An 18,838-nucleotide genomic window follows, 5' to 3' on the forward strand; every position below is an offset into this window, starting at 1 on the left:
ATAATAATGCCAAGCGAAATGTTGAAAAACATGCTTAAAGTCAGATTGAAAATGCCCCATGCTCCTACCCTTTACCGTGTTAATTCTGCTTCTCTGTGCCTCTTAGCTTGCCATGGTTTCCGGCACGCATTAGTTACCTGCATGGTGCAGGACCCCTGCAATGTAATGTTGGTGAATGAAAGAGGACTAAAGAAAACAATCATCACCATCTTGAACTGGTGTATAAAGGCAAAGAAAGTAAAGAACAAGTAAACTTAAATGGTGGGAAGGAAAATGGAAGAAATAAAAGAAAGAGGAAAGTATATATTGTGTTGATAAACAACAAGCTTTCTATTCAGACTACTGCCTGCTAAATATAAATCACTGCCACAATATTTCTGTGGCCAGGTGTGAGATGAATAATAAATACCAACTGTTTATTCAGCTGGTCGTGGTTAGTTAACAGCGATTCTTCAGATGCCCAACGAGGAATGGTTGCAGGAAGTGCACTTAATAACCTACATAACATGACCACATCCAGGCTATCCTAGTGAAGACAAACAAGAGGCTAGTGAATGGTAAAAGCCACTTGACTTGGCATGCTGCTGCACTGGTCTGATGAATGAATGAATGCGTGAAAGGGAATTTGTAAAGCGGGGATTAAGCCCAAGGGCATCAAGGCGCTCTGTAGAGACGAGCCTACAGGCACAGCCAGCATACAAACTCTGACTTGTTTTGCAGGAAATAGCCAGGTCTTACGGGTCGTACAGAAAATTGAGTGAACTTGCTGGCCCGAGAGGGAGACAGGGAGAGCGTTCCACTCTTTGGCCACAGCCTGTGAAAAAGCTCTACCCCCCCCCCCCCCATCTCATCTTTTTGAATCTGGGAATCTTGAGCAGATTTTAATTAGCTGATCTGAGATTCCTAGAGGGAGCGTACCTATGGAAAATATTCTTTATGCCCACAGGGCCATGTCCGTAATATGCATTGTGGGTGAGGCATAGAGTTTTAAACAAGACTCTACGGTCCACCGGGAGCCAGTGCAATGAACGGAAAGCAGAAGAGGCCAAGTGACACCTGGGAAGATCCAGTACCAGTCTAGCAGCGGCATTTTGTACCAGCTGGCCCTTGTCTATTCCCAAATAAAGGGCATTGCAGTAGTCCAGCCTGGCCGTTATTAGGGCCACAACAACCTTTTTTCGGGCTCCAATGGACAAAAACTGGGAGATTTTTCTTATCACTCGAATGAGTCCAAAGGAGGTTGCCACTGTTCTGGAGACCTGGCGAGACATAGAAAGGCCGTCGTCCACCACCACTCCAAGATTTTTACCCTGGGTGACAGGAGTGGGACAGGTGCCCAGGGAGTTGGGCCACCAGTCGCTTGACCAGATATCAGAGTTGTCCCAGAAGATCAGGACCTCCATCTTCTCACCATTTAGTTTGAGGTAATTTTGAACCATCGTTTGACGAGACAGCTGTCATACAGTTCTTAAAGTCTTGCGCAGAATCCCTGGTCTTTTGGGCGATAGAGACCATGATCTGCATGTCATCCGCATAGGACAGCACCTCTAGTCCAAAAGATTACACCTCCTTTATAACGGGGCCACATAGATATTAAAAAGGGTGGGGCTCAGGGACGAGCCCTGCGGCACTCCGCAGACAAGGGGGCAGGGCTCAGTAAAAATCGCCCATTCTAACGGTTTGAGACCGCTGACTAAGAAATGATGTGAGGAGGTCCAGAGCCAAGCCGCCAACCCCTATCTCCTTGAGACGCTCCACCAGTCTCAAAGGGGACAGGGTGTCGAATGCGGCTGTGAGGTCGAGTAAAATAAGGAGAGTGGTATGCCCTGCATCCACCTGAACTCGTATATTGTCCAGCACCATGGTGAGAGCGGTCTCCGTGCTGTGAGCCCATCTGAACCCATGTTGGGAACCATCCAGGATGTGGTAGTCCCTCAGGTAGGAGCTCAGGTGTTCAGATGGGATTCGAGGATTTTAGCAGGGAGTGGCAGCAGGGAAATGGGACAGAAGTTTTTTAGGTTAGGAGGGTCTAGAGAAGGCTTTTTAAGGATGGGCCTAACCACCGCAGCCTTCCAGATCAAGGGATATTGGCCCGATGATATGGCTAGGTACAGGACTGTCATGAAATGCGGGGTCAAGGCCTCCTTAGCTATTTTCACAACTTTGAGAGGACAGGGATCCAAGGGTGACCCGGATTTAATACCTTCGAGCAAGAGATCTACAGATTCAGGCGATAGCATAGGAAAGGCACAAAGTCTTGCTGAGGTCCTATTATTAACCAAGCTGTTCAAATGGACTTCGGCGGACGCATCAAGTGCCTGACTGACATTAAGAATTTGCAACTGATCATAGATATCGGAGATCTTGGAGCAGAAAAAGGAAGATAAACGATCACAGAGCTCCTGTGAAGGCTCCACTTTATCCGAAACTGTCGGGGCCACACGGGAGTTAAAGATATTAAAGAGCTCCTTGGGAGTCGTGATATCCCCAGTGATCTTGGAATAATATCTTTCCTTTTCCTCCATTATCGCTGTTTTATATGCCTTCAGACATTGCTTATGGGAATCCCTGCTAGAGGGTGCCAGGTCCTTCCGCCAGTATCTTTCCAAGGTGCGGAAGGCGTTTTCCTGGCCGAGTAGTACAGTTTTTTGGGGGCAAGAGAGTCCATCATAGCAATAATTTTGTTATTGCTATGTATGTAATTTTATGTCTATGTTGTGAAAATCAGATTGCTGGAAGTCAACAAAAGCAGTGGCGACTGCTTTGTTGGTGATCAGGGTGAGGTTACGTTTTTCAGCCGTTTCCAACCCTGTGCTTTGAGTATTACCTAAGGGAGTAGCCCTTAGCTCAAAAGGAACTGCAAAGTGGTCGGACCATGAGAATGGAAGATGCGCGCCCACCAGGATTCGGTCGTCATTCGAAAAGAATCCATCAAGGGTGTGGCCCGCAATATGAGTGGGGGTGTTCACTAATTGTGGAAATTCATAGCCACTCATACATTGTAGCAGAGTTTGGGTGTCATGATTCATGCTATTTTCTAAGTTAAAATTAAAATCGCCAAGAAGCGTGAAGTAAGGTTCAAAGTGATTGCTAAAATCATTGCTAAACGAAGCCCTAGGGCCAGGTGGCCTACAGCACAGAATCCCGGAGAAACTCTCAGTGGGAGTGAAATTTATAGAGAAATATAGTGCCTGATAGGGATGAAGGGCTGATGTCAGCGATTCTGATCGACAGGTCAAAGTATCTTTAACCAGGATTCCTAAGCCTCCCCCAAGTCGGCCCTCCCTATCCAGTCTGGTAAGGGAATACCCCAACGGAATAGCCTCCAGCAGTTCGGGACCAGAGGAGTCACTAGCCCATGTTTCGGTGAGACAAACCCAGTCAGGGACGTGTTGGAGTACAAAGTCCTTAAATGCAACATTATTCTTGATCAAGGACCTGGAGTTGAGGAGGAAACCCTGCCATGACCTTTTCCGTTGCGTAACATGGGCTCTAGTAGGCAAAGAGAAGGGACTGGTGCCTTCAGCCCCCTTAGAACGGAGGCCACACCAACTACATGAGAAGGGCCCTTTCTTGAACAGAGTTTCTTCTTTCATGATGTGTACACAATGTGGTGGATTTCTTGTCCCAATATCCAGCAAATCCCCCCTTGAGGGAGACGGGCTTCGGAGACACTCATCAGTGAGCGGCAGCTGGTAATTAGTACTAATTACCATGGGCGCGTGATATCCGGGCAGTGCGAGCAAAGTGTACATTGCCACATCCGCTGGCCTCAGGGCACTTCGGCCAAAACCACCAGAAGCAGAGGTGACACAGTAAAATGCATGTTGAAGAGCAGACCTACTGTCCATTCTGGTACTCTCCTTCCTAAATCCATCGCCTTAAGGCAGCGCCAGTGCAACTTTAAAAAAAGTAAGCAGGGGGAAGGGTCATTTGAAATGATACCTCAAGGAACAACATGCCTTGTTTAATTTTTACAACAGTTGTGAGTCCACGTAAGTCGAACTTGTGCAGCACTCTGTCCCTAGGGGCTTGGGTCAGTTGGGTGCCTATTGTTGTGCTTTCTGGTTTGGGCGACAGCACAGTCTACCTGTCAGAATTGTTTGTTTGTGGGGGGCATTGCCTAGCGGTTCAGCATGGTGGACGCACTGTAAAGGAGCTCCCGTAGCCGTACATTAATCCGACACTTATCCTGCCACATTGATACTTGAATCGCCGCCGCAACTGCTGGTGGGTGGTGCCCCTGCTCTGCCCGACCTCCAAAAATCCTGATCAAGTGGCCCCCTCCAGACCTGCGGCGAGATCCCGGGCGAGGAGGAGCTGAGGCCTGTGAATCCTCGGCCTAGATTTTGGGGCGACGCCCGAAAGCACAGCCTGTGACTTTGCCAATTGCCGTCCACGTGGAGGCTGCAGCCCTGAGATATACGGGCCACTGGCGGTGAGTGATTGATGCCTGGGGTGCCTCCGGGCAACAACGCCTGAGACCCAGCGGCCACATCAGGTGTCGGCGCGCCTGTCCCTGGCGGACGGGAACCTAGGCTTCAGCGTGGTGATCCGGGGGAGGGTGCGCATCGGGAGCCCCCATTGATTGCCATTGTCCGGCCTTTATATCTAGCGGAGGGCTACCTAATTGGCTGTGCATGCGTTCCTGAAGGCCGGGTAGGGCAGCGGAGTATGCGGAGAGTTGAAGGCCTGCCATAATTCTGGCAGTGGAGCCGCTGCATGAGCGCCAAGCAGGGCCCGGACCCCCTGCTGCTCTGACACAGGAGAGTGGTGCTACCCTGGTGCCAAGCTGAAATCCCTGCACTTGCTGCTAATTCTTTTCCCTTGGAATAGCACAAAGGGGCCATACTTGCACTATACAAAAGCCCCTGGCCTCGATTTATAAAGGGGCAGATATCGGATGCTTGATCCTCAGGGGCCTTAGAGTTGCAAAGTCTGTGCTGTATTGCTGGGTACCATGGGGACGGCAAGCTGCTGATCTGCCTATTGTTGTTTCTCTGAGCCCCGCATAAATACGCCTGCGGTAGCCTGGGGGTACAGATCATACAACAGCGATCCTTCATTCATCGGTTGTGATTGACCTCCCGAGAGATCAGTAGCCACCATATCCCGTGCTGGATCCTGCCGCCATATTGACTCAGCTGTGCTGCTTGCAGTGTGACAGACATAAACATTAAGGCTACACATTTGTGCCATCACAATCCTACCATGACTAAAGACAAGCCCTCATGCGCGGGGGCGCGCCAGAGAACTATGGACAAATACACAGGCGCTGCGGCCCTGGCTCCTAATTCGGGCGACCCGGCGTCACCTGTCCCAGATAATGTCACCAAAGTTGCTGCAATAATGCAGTCTAGGGACACACTGGAGGCCAAGATCGGAGCGGTCGGCTCTGAAGTCAAGCTTCTACAACAAGACCTTCGCAATGCGGTCCAACGCAGTACCGATGCAAAATTTAGAATATCTACAGTAGAGGACATGGTATCCAGCCTCCAAAACAAAATATCTTCCTTGGGGACCACCAGAAGGGGTCTGGTATCACGTGCCGAGGACGCAGAAGGGCGCCCTTGCAGAAACAACCTTCGTTTTGTGGGGTTTCCTGAGGGCCGCAAGGACAACAACATGGAGGGCCTCCTGGTTAAATGGTTGGCGGAATGGCTTCCCCCTGGGGGCTTGTCTCCTTGCTTTATTGTTGAGTGGGCTCACAGGACATTGTTGCAGAAGTCACCACCGGACGTCCATCCCAGGCCCATCATCGCCAGATTTCTGAACTATAAAAACAGAGATATTATTTTGCAGCAGGCCCGGGTTAAAGAGACCCACTACTATAACTCACACTCAATCCTGATATTTCCAGACTATACGAGGCTGGACCAGCAGCGTCGACAATCCTTTACGGAGGCTAAAGCCAGACTGCAGTCCCTAAAGATACAATACTCCCTGCTGTTTCCGGCAAGACTGAGGGTGTCTTACAAGACGCGGATGCATTTCTTTGAATGTCCTAAGGAAGTTTTCAACTGGACTGATGAAGTTGTCAAACTCAGGCCCCACACGCCGCCTAGAGTAGACTCTGACTCATCGTCGGGCGGCCCAAGCCAGAAGATTGACCCCGCCGACAACAAGCAGCATCGCAGATCACGCTCCAAGAGACGCTCTAAGACCCGCAGCAAATCCCGCATCCGCTCTACAGAGGACACTGCATGATGAAGAGCAGCCTTGGCGCCTCCACAATATGAACATTCATCGCTCTGTCAATGGCGTAGCATCCTGGGCTACTTTTAGTAGCGTTTTCCTGTGATTTTGAAGACATTTGTATGTATAAGGGATGTTCATTGGGGATCCATTGGTGGAAGGTGGATCCAGACCCACGTTGGGATTGGGACGCCTGTCTGGCCGTGATAGATACTTCTACGATCATAAGTTATTTGGGAGGGGAGGAAGGGAATGGGATGATCGGGAAAGTTGATGTTTGTTGTTGACAGTGTCCTTCTTCCTCAATACATATGTACTGTCTCGAACATATATGTCACACATACCTTAACTTCACAATTATTTACCATTGCGCCAGTCATGTCTCAGTTATATGACAGGCATCTTTGCATTATCAGTTGGAATGTTCAAGGCCTACTAGACAAGGTTAAATGAGGGGCCGTGCTACGCCAGGCCAAACAATATGCAGCAGATGTTTTGCTTTTGCAAGAAACACACCTATTAGGTACTAAGACTCCGTGCCTGTCACGATTTGGTTATCAACAGACATTCCACTCTGGATTCACCTGGGCCTCTTGTGGGGTGGCCATTTTAATCCAATGTAGAATTCCCTTTCTTTACGAAAAAACGTGGCTTGATCCCCAAGGTAGATTCATCATAATTACCGGCACACTACATGGCAAGCCATTCACACTGGGTAGTATATATGCTCCTTTGCCACTAGCCTGGAAATTGACAGAGCACCTGACTGGACTTTGGGCTAAGATTCCTCCGTTTCTAACCATAGTTGGGGGTGACTGGAATTATATTATGTACCCCCATACTGACAGGTGGCATAGCGCAGATAGACAAGTTAATGTTAATGTTAATGTTATCTTGAAACTTATAGAGCGCAAACTGTCGCTCCGAAAGGAGCATCCTGGCGCTAAGGAATGGGGGAGGCAACAGAAGTGAGATCTATACGGCCGCTAGTACATAAGCATCTGACAAATTAAAAAGCCAAGTTTTAAGTTGGTTACGGAAAGAGGCTTCCCGGTCAAGTAGCCTTAGCTCCTTTGCCATCCCATTCCATGCCTTAGAAGCCAGGACACTGAGGGGTTTTCCCCCTTTAGTCTTAAGATGAAAGGCGGGATTTTGGCTAAATTACAGCCTGCTGATCTCAGAGCTCTAGTGGGACAGTAGTGGGAGTATCTTTTTATAAGATACTTGGGACCAAGTTATTTAAGGCTCTGAAGGAGGTCAGCAAGATTTTAAAAAGAATCCTTTTGTGTAGGGGGAGCCAATGTAGGGCCGCAGAGGTTGATGATTTCCTGGGAAGTTTCAGTACCAAGCGGGCCGCTGCATGTTGGAAACTTTGTAGTTTTTTTAATGTATTTTTTTTTCCTCCGGCCATAAGACCATTACAGTAGTCGAGGCGGGAAAGTATAAGAGCCACTGCCACAGACTTTCTAGCATCAATGGGGAGAAAGTCAAAGAATTTCTTAAATGACTTAATGATGTTGAAACAGCTACCTGCCAACCTCCTTACTTGCTGGTCAAAAGAAAATGATGAATCAAAAATGATGCCCAAATTCTTGGCCGTTTCTACTGCACTCGGAGGCGAGGTGGCACCCACTGGCCACCAGTCATTGGGACTAAAGTTGACATTTTTTCCAATGGGCAGTATTTCTGTTTTTTTTCAGAATTGCATTTTAGACAGTTGTCATTCATCCATTGGAAAATGTCAGCAAGACAATTCTGGAAATTTTGTTCGGCCACTCTGGAGTTTTTATCCAGGGATACAATCAGATGGGTGTCATCAGCATATGATGTTACCATTATCTCATAGGATTCATTTAAATAAATGAGGGGCACCATATAAATATTAAAGAGCAACGGACTCAAGATGGAGCCCTGTAGAACTCCTGAGGTAACACTCTTCTCCTTCGAGCAAAAAGGCCCCAAGGCGATAGTCTGAGTTCTTTCTGATAGGAAAGATCTTATCCAATTTGGAGCCCCATCCGTTATGCCACTCAGTCTTAGCCTATCAAGAAGGATTTCATGGGAGATGGTATTGAACGCCGCCGATAAATCAAGAAGAATCAGGACCGGGTTTTTCCCTTCATCCTGTACATTTTTAATGACATCCGTTAGTTCCATGAGAGCCGTCCCCGTAGAGTGTTTAGGACGGAAACCAGATTGATGAGGATGCAAAATATTGTGTGTCTCCACAAAATCTGACAACTCTTGGTGGACCGTAATTAACTCGGTAATTTTACCAATGATTGGAAGCAGAGATATGGGATGAAGATTCGAAAGATCTAAAGGGTTTTTATTTAGCTTTTTCATCAAAGGTTTGACTATGGCAGTTTTCCAATCCGGAGGAACAGTCCTGGAACTAAGTGATTCATTCACTATTTGATTTATTATGGGATTTACGACCTCAGCTATTTGATCAAGAATGTAGGGGGCGCAGGCATCAGACGGTGATCCCGATTTACAGGACATTATGACCTCATGGGTTTGAGCAAGGGTAACATGCTTGAACATTGCAAAGGTATGCGGCCGGGGAAACACAGGGCCCCTAGTACTCCCTTTGATGGGGCGTCCAATAGGTAAAAAGTCGTCCTGCAATCGTTATATTTTATAGTCAAAAAAGTCAGCGATCTGGTCGCAGAAGCTCTGCGATGGAGGGATATCTTGTTTCAGAATTGTCGGGTGGGTAAATGATTTTACTATAGCTAAAACGTTTTTCTGTTTTTGCTGGGCTTCCTGAATGAGTTTCGTGTAGTAAGCCCTTTTGGCAATTTTAATATTTGCAAAATAAAGATTCCTATATTTTATATACTGACTTTTTGCTATTGGGTCATAATTCTTCCTCCAGTTTCTTTCCCCCTTTCTGCACTGAAGATGCGCTTCTACTAGGGACTAAGTATACCACGGGGCGCTTATCTTTTTAGATTTCTCCTTGTTTTTAACCGGGCCTTTTGGTGGGGCGAGGTTATTGGTTGTAAGTTGCATCCACGTGTGGAACAATTTAGAATCATGCCGCACGTCACCGGAAAGGCTGGGAACCTGTGACTGAGCTGAGGACTTAAGCTGACTATTTTTCGCAATAAGGGCCCAGTTTAAACTGATGGCGGAAGGTGTAGTGGTTTTTACCGTTTTCTGCTCTGTATTTACCTCAAATGGAATAAAACAACGATCAGTCCAAATTTGGGGGATTGACGGATGCGGAAAATTGGAACATATCCCATCGAGCGTATGACCGGCCTGATGGGTCATATTAGTTACTTTTTGAGACAGACCAAATATTTCAAGTGTCTGGAGGAAGTTGGAAACCTGTGAATTAGTCTTGGCTTCTAAATGTAAATTAAAATCTCCCAGAAGTGTGAAGTAAGGATAACTCACAAGCAACTGTCCTAGGGCTTCACCCAGAGTTTCCAGAAAACCAATTGGACAGCCCGGGGAACGATATATTAGACCTCCTGTAAAGGACCGAGAGGCATTAATTCTAATAGAGAAGCCCATGCCTTCAGTACATTTGAGATGGGTAAGGCTGAAAGTGTGGCATTTCAATGAGTTTCTGATGATTATCGCAATGCCCCCTCCTCTACCAATCGGTCTGTCTACCCTGACGATGTTATAATCGGGAGGTATGGCAATTGACAGGTCGGGGTTGCTTCCCTCACTGAGCCAGGTTTCAGTTATAAAAAGGAAATCCAGTCTGTGTACACAAATCAATTCCTTGATGTCCTCACTATGGCTGCCCATAGATTGGGCGTTTATTAGCCCTCCATTGAGACTGGGTTGGCCGCCCGGAGAGGGGTGCACCTGAGTTGGAGTCTCGGATGGAGGTACGAGCGTGGACCAGGAACAAGATCTACACGAGAATGGGACCCACAAGTGTTCCATACATATATGGCCGGAGCACCTCTTTTGATGATTGAGCCTTCTAAGGTCATCGGCTGTGTAAACAAAGTGGGGGGGAGTTTGGCCAGCATTTCCTGCGCCTGTCGCGGTCTTGGCGCGGAACGACGCAGACGGGCTCGCCTTTGGCGAGCCTTCGGCGAGCCCGCTGAGCGTTCGCCACATAGAGGGTTAAGTAAGAGGTGGGGAGTGTATGGGCGGAGCCAAACGTCAGGAACCCCCCTAAACACAAAACACTAGAGCGCTAATCTTCAGGCGGGTCAAGATAATGTTCTTGACACCGCGATAGCGCTCTAGGTGGAGTATCCCCGTAACTTAGGTTATTTTAGCGTGTGTAAATTCTAAACTAAGCACATTAACATTTCCCAAGATTTTTAAAGATCGCTTCAGGTCACATTAAGTTTATTTTTTTTAAAACGATTCTAGACACAATTAAAAACGAACTATACAAAATTTGAACTAAGCAGTGCCAGTCTTAAGCAAAGTGACAAGCACACCACAAGAACTCACAGTTCAAGTCAAATCACGCAAATCGAAATTGCAGCTTTTGGCAAGGGGAATGCACTGGATAGATATCTGGCGACAACTACACCCAACTGAAACAGAATACACATATTTCTCCAGTGCACCCAGGTCCTTCTCCCACTTAGACAATGTTTTTATCTCCGCAACCCATATACATACACTAGACGCAGCTGAAATATTACCATGGGGCCTGTCTGACCACTCCCCTGTACAGCTGGATCTGCGATTGAACTCTATGCGTCCTCCCCTTTGCTGGCGCCTGTCTTCATGGCATCTTCAGGATGAACAATACAAAACACATATATACACGGCCATCACAGATTATTTCTCACAAAATCTGGGACGGTAGAGTCCTCTGTAACATTATGAGAGGCTATGAAGCCGAAGCTCCGGGGGGATAGATATTGCATATTCTACTACATGGCGCCAGCAGCGCCCCGAGAAATTGACACTGTTGGTGGCTCAACTTATGGACTTCGAGCTTCGGAGTAGAACAGGTGAAGGACACGCAGTGCGCCGACAAATAGTATATACACAGCAGATAAACACCAGTGAATTGATGGATGAGGCTATAATAGCGTGGCTCGCCACCCATAGTAGAATATACCAGCGGGGGGACAAGTTCAGCACACTGCTGCATTGCCTCTGTCAGAGGACGCTCAACTCCGTGACTGTTCCTAGTGTCTATGGCCCCACGGGGAGGTGCCAAAGGACCCCCTGCACATCGCGACTAGCTTCGCAAGATATTATGAAGATCTGTATGCTCCTAAAGAAGTTCTCTCGCCTCACGTGATTCATAAATTTATAGATGATTTGCCTTTTCCGTGCCTTGGCAGATGCAGTAAGAGAGGAGTTGGGCACTCCAATAACCACGAGGAGCTCCAGAAGGCTTTATTCAAAATGCGCTCAGGCAAAGCCCTCGGCCCAAACGGCTTTCCATGTGAATCTTATAAAAAATATCAATCTCTCTTGATGGCCTCCATTCTCGCGGCGCTTACGGCGGCGTGGATGAGGGGAGTCTTCCCAAAGACTGGCGCCATGCAGAAATAGTCGTATTTTTAAAACCAGGTTGACCCCCTGAACAGCACGCCTTGTACAGCCCCATATCACTCCTTAATGTGGAGGCGAAACTCCTTGCTAAAGTCAAAGCCAACCACATCATACCACACATTACAGATTTAGTTCATCCAGATCAGGCTGGGTTTATGCAAGAAAGCGCCACATGCCACAACATCCATCGTGCACATAACGCTATTGCTTGCGCTGACTGCTTCGGTGAGCCGGCTGCGCTTCTATTGGCCAACATTGACAGGGCATTTGATTCCCTTAGTTGGGCCTATTTATTTGCATTATTAAGTTGGTTAAACTTTGGCCCCCGCCTCCTTAAATACATTCAGCTTCTATATACTGATATCACCGCCTCAGTCCGTGTTGCGGACTCTACATCACAGCCCTTCCCCATTGGGTGGGGCACTCGTCAGGGGTGTCCCCTCTCTCCACATTTTTTCACGCTGGCTATGGAGCCTCTTGCGGCATGGGTACGAATCAATGCGCAAATCCGAGGGTTTGAATGTCTAGGGAGGTCTCCAATCGTATAGCTTTATGTGCGGACGAAGTCCTATTCTTTTTTACACGTTCTGATAGTTACTGGCCAAGCCTGTCTAGGATTATACAGATCTTTAGCGAGACACTCGGGATCTACATTAACCCCCAGAAATCATACTTGTGGCCATTGTGGGATGGAATGCAATTGAGCGAATCGGTGGGGAGGTAACCACAGTGCGAAACGGATTTAAATACCTTGGAGTCTTTTAGTCGTCCTCCCAGCCTGTGTCATGGGAATGTAATCTAGCCCCGCTGTCGATGCAGATAAAGGAACAGACCCATTCATGGTCACATCTACCATTATCCCTGTTCGGCAGATCCGTCATTTTTAAGATGGTCTCTCTGCCTCGGTTATTGCACCAGCTTCAAAATCATCCGTATCTGATACAGCTGGCTTGGTTTCGACAATTGAATTCAACTCGAAAGGCACTAACCGCCCTAAAGAAAGAACTCCATAATCCAATTAGAGACAAGGACAAAATAGCCAAGTTAAGATCTGAATACAAGCAGGCCCAAATTAGATGCAAAAAAGAGCACAAGAAAAAACTGTGGGCCCAGCTACACGAGAGCTGCCATACAAAGGACAGCTCTCAGTTCTGGCAGGTAGTAAAATCTCCTTTCATGCTTGAGGCCAACACCCATCAACACCTAGACGTAGCAGTGACCGCGGACGAGTGGGTGATTCACTTTTCAAAGATCTTTAGTGACCTCCCCCCGGTCAGTGCGGCACAATGCAACCAAGTAACTGGGTGCCCAAGAAAAGGGGTGTATCCAATTGACCTATCCTTCACCTTGGGGGAGGTTATAAGTGCATTATCCTCCTCAAAAACTGGAAAGGCTCCCGGCCCGGACGGCGTCCCACTAGACATATTTGTCTCTAATATCGACTTATGGTCTCCAATTATTACTCAGCTAATGGCGGCAGTGACAAGCACTGGCCTTTTGGATTCCTGGTCCTCCTCCATACTTCTTCCTATTTTTAAAAAAGGGGATAGAAATAACCCTGCCTGCTACAGGCCCATTTCCCTCCTGGATTCACTGGGTAAAGTCGCGGGCCGCCTAATTCTTGACCGTTTACAGGATTGGGCGGCAGAAAATAACATCTTTACCGACCTCCAGTATGGATTCCGGGAGGGACTGGGTACCGTAGAACAGGCTTTAAACCTGACACTTCTAATAGGAAAGTATGTGGGAGTCAAACGGGGTAACCTATTCATGGTCTACGTCGACCTTAGTGCGGCGTTTGACTGTGTAATTCACGCCAAGCTATGGTCTATTCTGGAGGAGTTGGGGGTCGATCCGCCGCTAATCAAATTTTTGCGCAAGCTTTATTCTGAAGCTTCGGCTTGCGTAAGGTTTGGAACAGGTGGCGAATTAACATCTTCTTTCCCAATAACTCGTGGAGTTAGGCAGGGTTGTGTCCTGGCTCCTTTCCTGTTTAATTTATACACCAATGGTTTGGAAGCAGCCATGCTCGAAGGGAGTCAGGATTTACCTACCATTAATCATCGCCCTATCCCAGCATTGCTTTATGCTGATGATTCAGTAATCTTCGCTAGGTCCCTGGTACAGCTGCAGAAGCAATTGGACAAATATTGTAACTATATGCTTTCACTCGGGTTAAAGGTGAATAAGACCAAGACCTTTGTCATGCAAACAGGGCCCAAGGTGAAAAGCTCCAAACATCTTTGCATCGAGCAATCCAAATTAGAACGAGTTAGGGAATACCCCTATTTGGGTATCCTAATAGATGAACAGCTAACGTGGAAAAGGGCATTGGTAACTAGAAAACTGCTTTACTAACGTGCTACCTCTGCCCTTGTTTCATTTTCCAGAAAAATGGGTAAGCCATCCCCCCCGTACTACTTAAAATCCACCAAGCCAAATGCCAGAGCATTGCTACATACGGAGCCGGTGTATGGGGCTATGTAAACACGGCTGAACTCCAAAAAATCCAAAACGGCCTTGTAAAATACCTGTTGGCCCTCCCACAGAGCGCCCCCACATACGGATGCCATATTGAGCTTGGGATTGACTACCTAGCTGATTACATTAAATGTCAACCAATGCTACTATGGCACCGTATCTGGTCTAAGCCTGAATGTCATCTCACTCATGCTCTGATCTTAGATTGCTTGGGGCTGACTTCCTGGAAAAAGATTCCATGGTTGGCATATGTTGTTAACTTTTTGAAAGATTTGGATCTTAACCAATATGTAATAGAGCCATCACTAATTAGTGAGCTAAGCAGAAAAACCCTCAAGTGCCACTGTCTTAACCATCTCATGGAACTTCGTTTGAGCGGCGAAGTACCAAAGCAATCAAATGCTCACATCATGATGGTCCAAGTGTCACCAGGTATACAGCCTTATCTCACATATCATTTGTCCAACCACGAAAAATACCTACTAACCAGGTTCCGTTTTAATTTGTTTTTCCGATTGGTAACTTTTCCAAAACCACTAAACTGGTCTCATGACTTGAAGAAATGCCCATGCGACAAGGTCTCGTCCCAAACCACTATGCATGTAGTCTTTTTCTGCCATTTTTCTGCCATAACACGCAAACGCTGGGTTTTGCCAGTGTTGCGTCAGATGGGGCTGAGGACCTGCCGACCGGCGTTTCTAGCATTGCAACAGCTAGATTCACAATATGCGGCAAAGAATTTAGCCATGTATTTGAAATCATGTTTAATAATTCGTAAAGCAATAAGGAATGAAGACTTAAATCCATGAAATTTTGTACCATGTAGTTGATTGAAAGTGTATTTTCCCTTTTTTTTTTTTTCTGTTTTAGGCTTCTTAATCGTACTATAATACTGCAATAACAATAACGTGTTTTTTATGTGAATATGTTTTAAAAATTATGATGTACTTTTTATGGTCAACAAATTGTTTAACCGAATAAAAGAATTTGAATTTGAATTTGAATTCAACTCTTCTGCACTTTCTCTGGGGTGGTGGCTCCGCCTGAGTGGCATTGAAAACATGCTTCCAGTGTACGTATTGTGGAGGCATAGCTACGCCAGACATTCAAGCATATTATGAAGCGTCTCATATTCTTATCCTCAACAATTGGTGGTATGGTGACAGGAGTGATCCTGTATATGCGGTTTAATACTTGCTGATGGGCAATATGTCACTCCACACGATCCTGTACGCAGGCCCCACCCTGAGGGCGCTGCCACCAGCAACCGCCATGATATTAAAGGTCTGGAAATGCTCATGGCAATAAATGGGATGGTGGGGTCGATTAACCAAAGAAACTCCACTTTGGCATAACGGTCTGTTGCCCCCACTGTTTTTTTCTGGCTGGGAGGCTAAAGGAATAATTAGAGTGGGAGATGTTCTTCACGGCTGGACCCTGAAGTCCTTTCAGGAAGTGCAACATGAATACTCGATGCATAGCTCACAATTCAATAAATACCTTCATTTTTGCCATGTTTTTCCCCATGTTTTACACGCCGGGAGACCGTACCAGATTTTAATCCTACAGAGGCCAAAGTATTCATGGGAGAGTTGGGAGAGCACAAAATTACCAAGATATACGTACATTGACAACAAATAGTCCCAATACACTGGGGGTACGCGAGAGGCTTAGCAGAAGGATCTGGGCTCTCTAGATGACGAAGACTGGGCTGAGGCACTGGAGCCCCCACGTAGTACTGCCATTGCGGCACTACTACGTTATATTTTTTATTTTTTATTTGTTATTTTTATTTAAAGAGTTTTGTATAGCTCGAACGTGACACTTGGGTATCAGAGCGCTTCACAATTCAAATACCTTCACAGGGTCTATTACACACAATACAAATTATGGCGAGCTGGATTGATTGAGTCTCCGATATGCCTGCGCGGCCTTATTGCTGATGGCACTGTTATTCACACCATTTGGCAATGTGTCTCAATTTTGTAGATTTTGGCGGGGTGTTATCAAGAGCCTATCAGAGGTTCTGGGCTGGGACGTCCCCTGCTCTCCATATCTGGCCTTGCTCCACATTACAGATGGTATTGGGGGTAACATATATGAACGCCAGATCTTACTTCTGGGCTTTACACTGGCCAAGCGAGATATTGCACGAGCATGGAAAGATGCTTCTCCGCCTTCAGTTAATGTGTGGAAGCAAGGTCTAGACTTCGGTATGGGGCTAGAGATACCAATATTTAAAGCACAAGGATGTCCACATAAATACTCCAAGATTTGGAAAAGATGGGCGGAGTATCAGGGATTGTACCTAGAACCCATTCCAACTGTCTCTATAGACTATAACGGAATAAGAGGGAAATATTGTGGAACGAGCGAGGTTGTAAACATGCAATCAATAGACCGGTGTGGCTAAACCAGATATGTACTATCAGATGTATGACTCTACAGTTTTATCTTGTTCTGTTCAGTTTTATTATTATTGTTTTTCAATTGTTCAAAAGGCACCAACAAGTCAACATTTTGCTTGTGATATTGTATTGCTGGAGCACCTGGCATCACCAGGCCAGTTGTGGCTGCTGACAATAAATATTTGTTGTGAAGAAAAAAAAAAGAATGATTTATTTGTAGGTGCCCAGAGTTGGTGTGGCATAGTAAAACCTGGGCAGCCATTAAACATGAAAAAAAAACCTGAAAAGTAAATAAATACCCATGCACAGTGACACGAGAATGGGTGGCCGAGCAATACTCCTCCCCTCTGCTGAACTCCGCGGAATTCAGCTGAGTTTTTTAGCGATTCAACGGAATTCCGCAGAGTGAAAGTCAACGAACTCTGCCCACCCCTGGTACTGACCACTGGGGGGCAATAGTTCTAAAAAACATTCAGACAACAAGGGAGGAGTGTAAATAGAGGAGGCCCAAATATAGCAGATGAACAGAGAGAGAATATTCATCACTTAGCCATACAACAGTCACATCATTATTTTTTACACTAGAATGCCTCAAAGACAGATGATGTTAGTTGATTAGGATTGCCAAATGTTTAACGAGACAGGATATGTCCAACAAAGTAATCTTTAGGATTGCCTGAGAGTACTTGCACAATGGAACGTGTTCTAAATAGAAGACAAAGGTCCATATGAACCAAGAAAGTTTGTAGGTATATCTGTTAAATTCCTCCTTGATACAGGAATAGCAAATTCTTCTTTTAGAAAGAACCAATCGCACAAGTTCTATTCTTGGAAAACAGCAAACAATGTGTGGAGCTCCCTAGGGTTCTGTTGTCCGGCTCCATGTTTGCCCCTCTTATGCATGCTATAGGCCCAACAGCAAATAAGCACTCATTTCTAAGAACAGACAAATGTGCATATCATTTGTTGGGACAAACCTGAAGGAGTGTATTTGTTATGTTATGTTAGTAGTTTTTATAAGGCGCGCAGCTGCCCCAGCCAAGGGGCGTCCCGGCGCCTGATCAGGTACCACAACACAACAAATCGATGCTGGGAAGGAGAGGAAGGAATCAGTCAGCGATTGGGAACAAAAAAGTTTTTATGGCGCGCCTAAAGGAAGTAAGGCTGTTCAAGGCTCGAATATGGACAGGGAGAGAATTCCATAATCCTGCCGCTAATACTCGAAAGGAGCGACCTCCCATCCTACTCAGTCTAAACCGTGTATTGACCGCCAGATGGAGAGATTCCGATCTAAGAGACCGCGTAGGAACATAGGAGGAAACAAGCTTAGCGAGGGCTGGAGGAGAGGAAAGCTTCAAGATTTTAAATGCCAGGCAGAGAGCCTTAAATTTAATTCTCTGTATGACCGGCAGCCAGTGGAGAGAGGTCAAAACTGCAGAGACAGAGCACTGTCTAGGAAGGCCAACGATGGCTCGCGCCGCGGCATTCTGCACCCTTTGCAATCTAGTAGCCTCCGCCTGATTCACTCCGAGCAGCAGCGCACTCCCATAGTCCAGCCGAGAAAGAATGGAGGCTTGGACCACCAGTTGCCGAGTAGGGGGGTCGAAGAATTTGAGGACCGGTCTCAGCCCTCGCAGAATACCATAACAGGTAGCTGCAACCTTCTTCGTGTGGCTGGTGAAGGAGAGTGTAGGATCCAGCCAGACCCCCAAGTTCTTAACTTCGGCAGCTGGGATGGGAGTCACCCCCAATTCTGGAGGCCACCACTGGTCTCCCCAGAGCTCCGCCTGCTTTCCTAAGATCAGGACCTCGTTTTTTTTGGCATTTAACTGCAGACAGTTAGTTTGCATCCAATTTGCCATGGCTACGAGTCCTGCACGGAATCTGGGAGCGTTCACCTCGGGATCACCGCTGAGTGTCACCGCCAGCTGCGTGTCGTCGGCGTACGATGTCATGGTTAGGCCACATTGTCTGACGACTGCAGCCAGCGGTTTCACATATAGGTTGAACAAAGTGGGGCTCAACGCAGAGCCCTGCGGAACCCCCAGCCCCAGTGGATGGAAAGAGGACTGACAAGGTGGAATAGCCACTTTAAAAAACCGGTCCGAGAGGAAAGAGCGAAACCATTGGAGAGCAGTCCCCTCAATTCCCACTCCCTCCAAGCGCCGGATCAGAATGTCGTGAGACACTGTGTCAAACGCGGTGCTCAAATCTGTCTGCCCAGCATCCAGCACCGTTCGCAAGTGCACGGT

The sequence above is a fragment of the Lissotriton vulgaris genome, chromosome 5, assembly GCF_964263255.1.
Source record: "Lissotriton vulgaris chromosome 5, aLisVul1.2, whole genome shotgun sequence".
NCBI classification, from domain to species: domain Eukaryota; kingdom Metazoa; phylum Chordata; class Amphibia; order Caudata; family Salamandridae; genus Lissotriton; species Lissotriton vulgaris.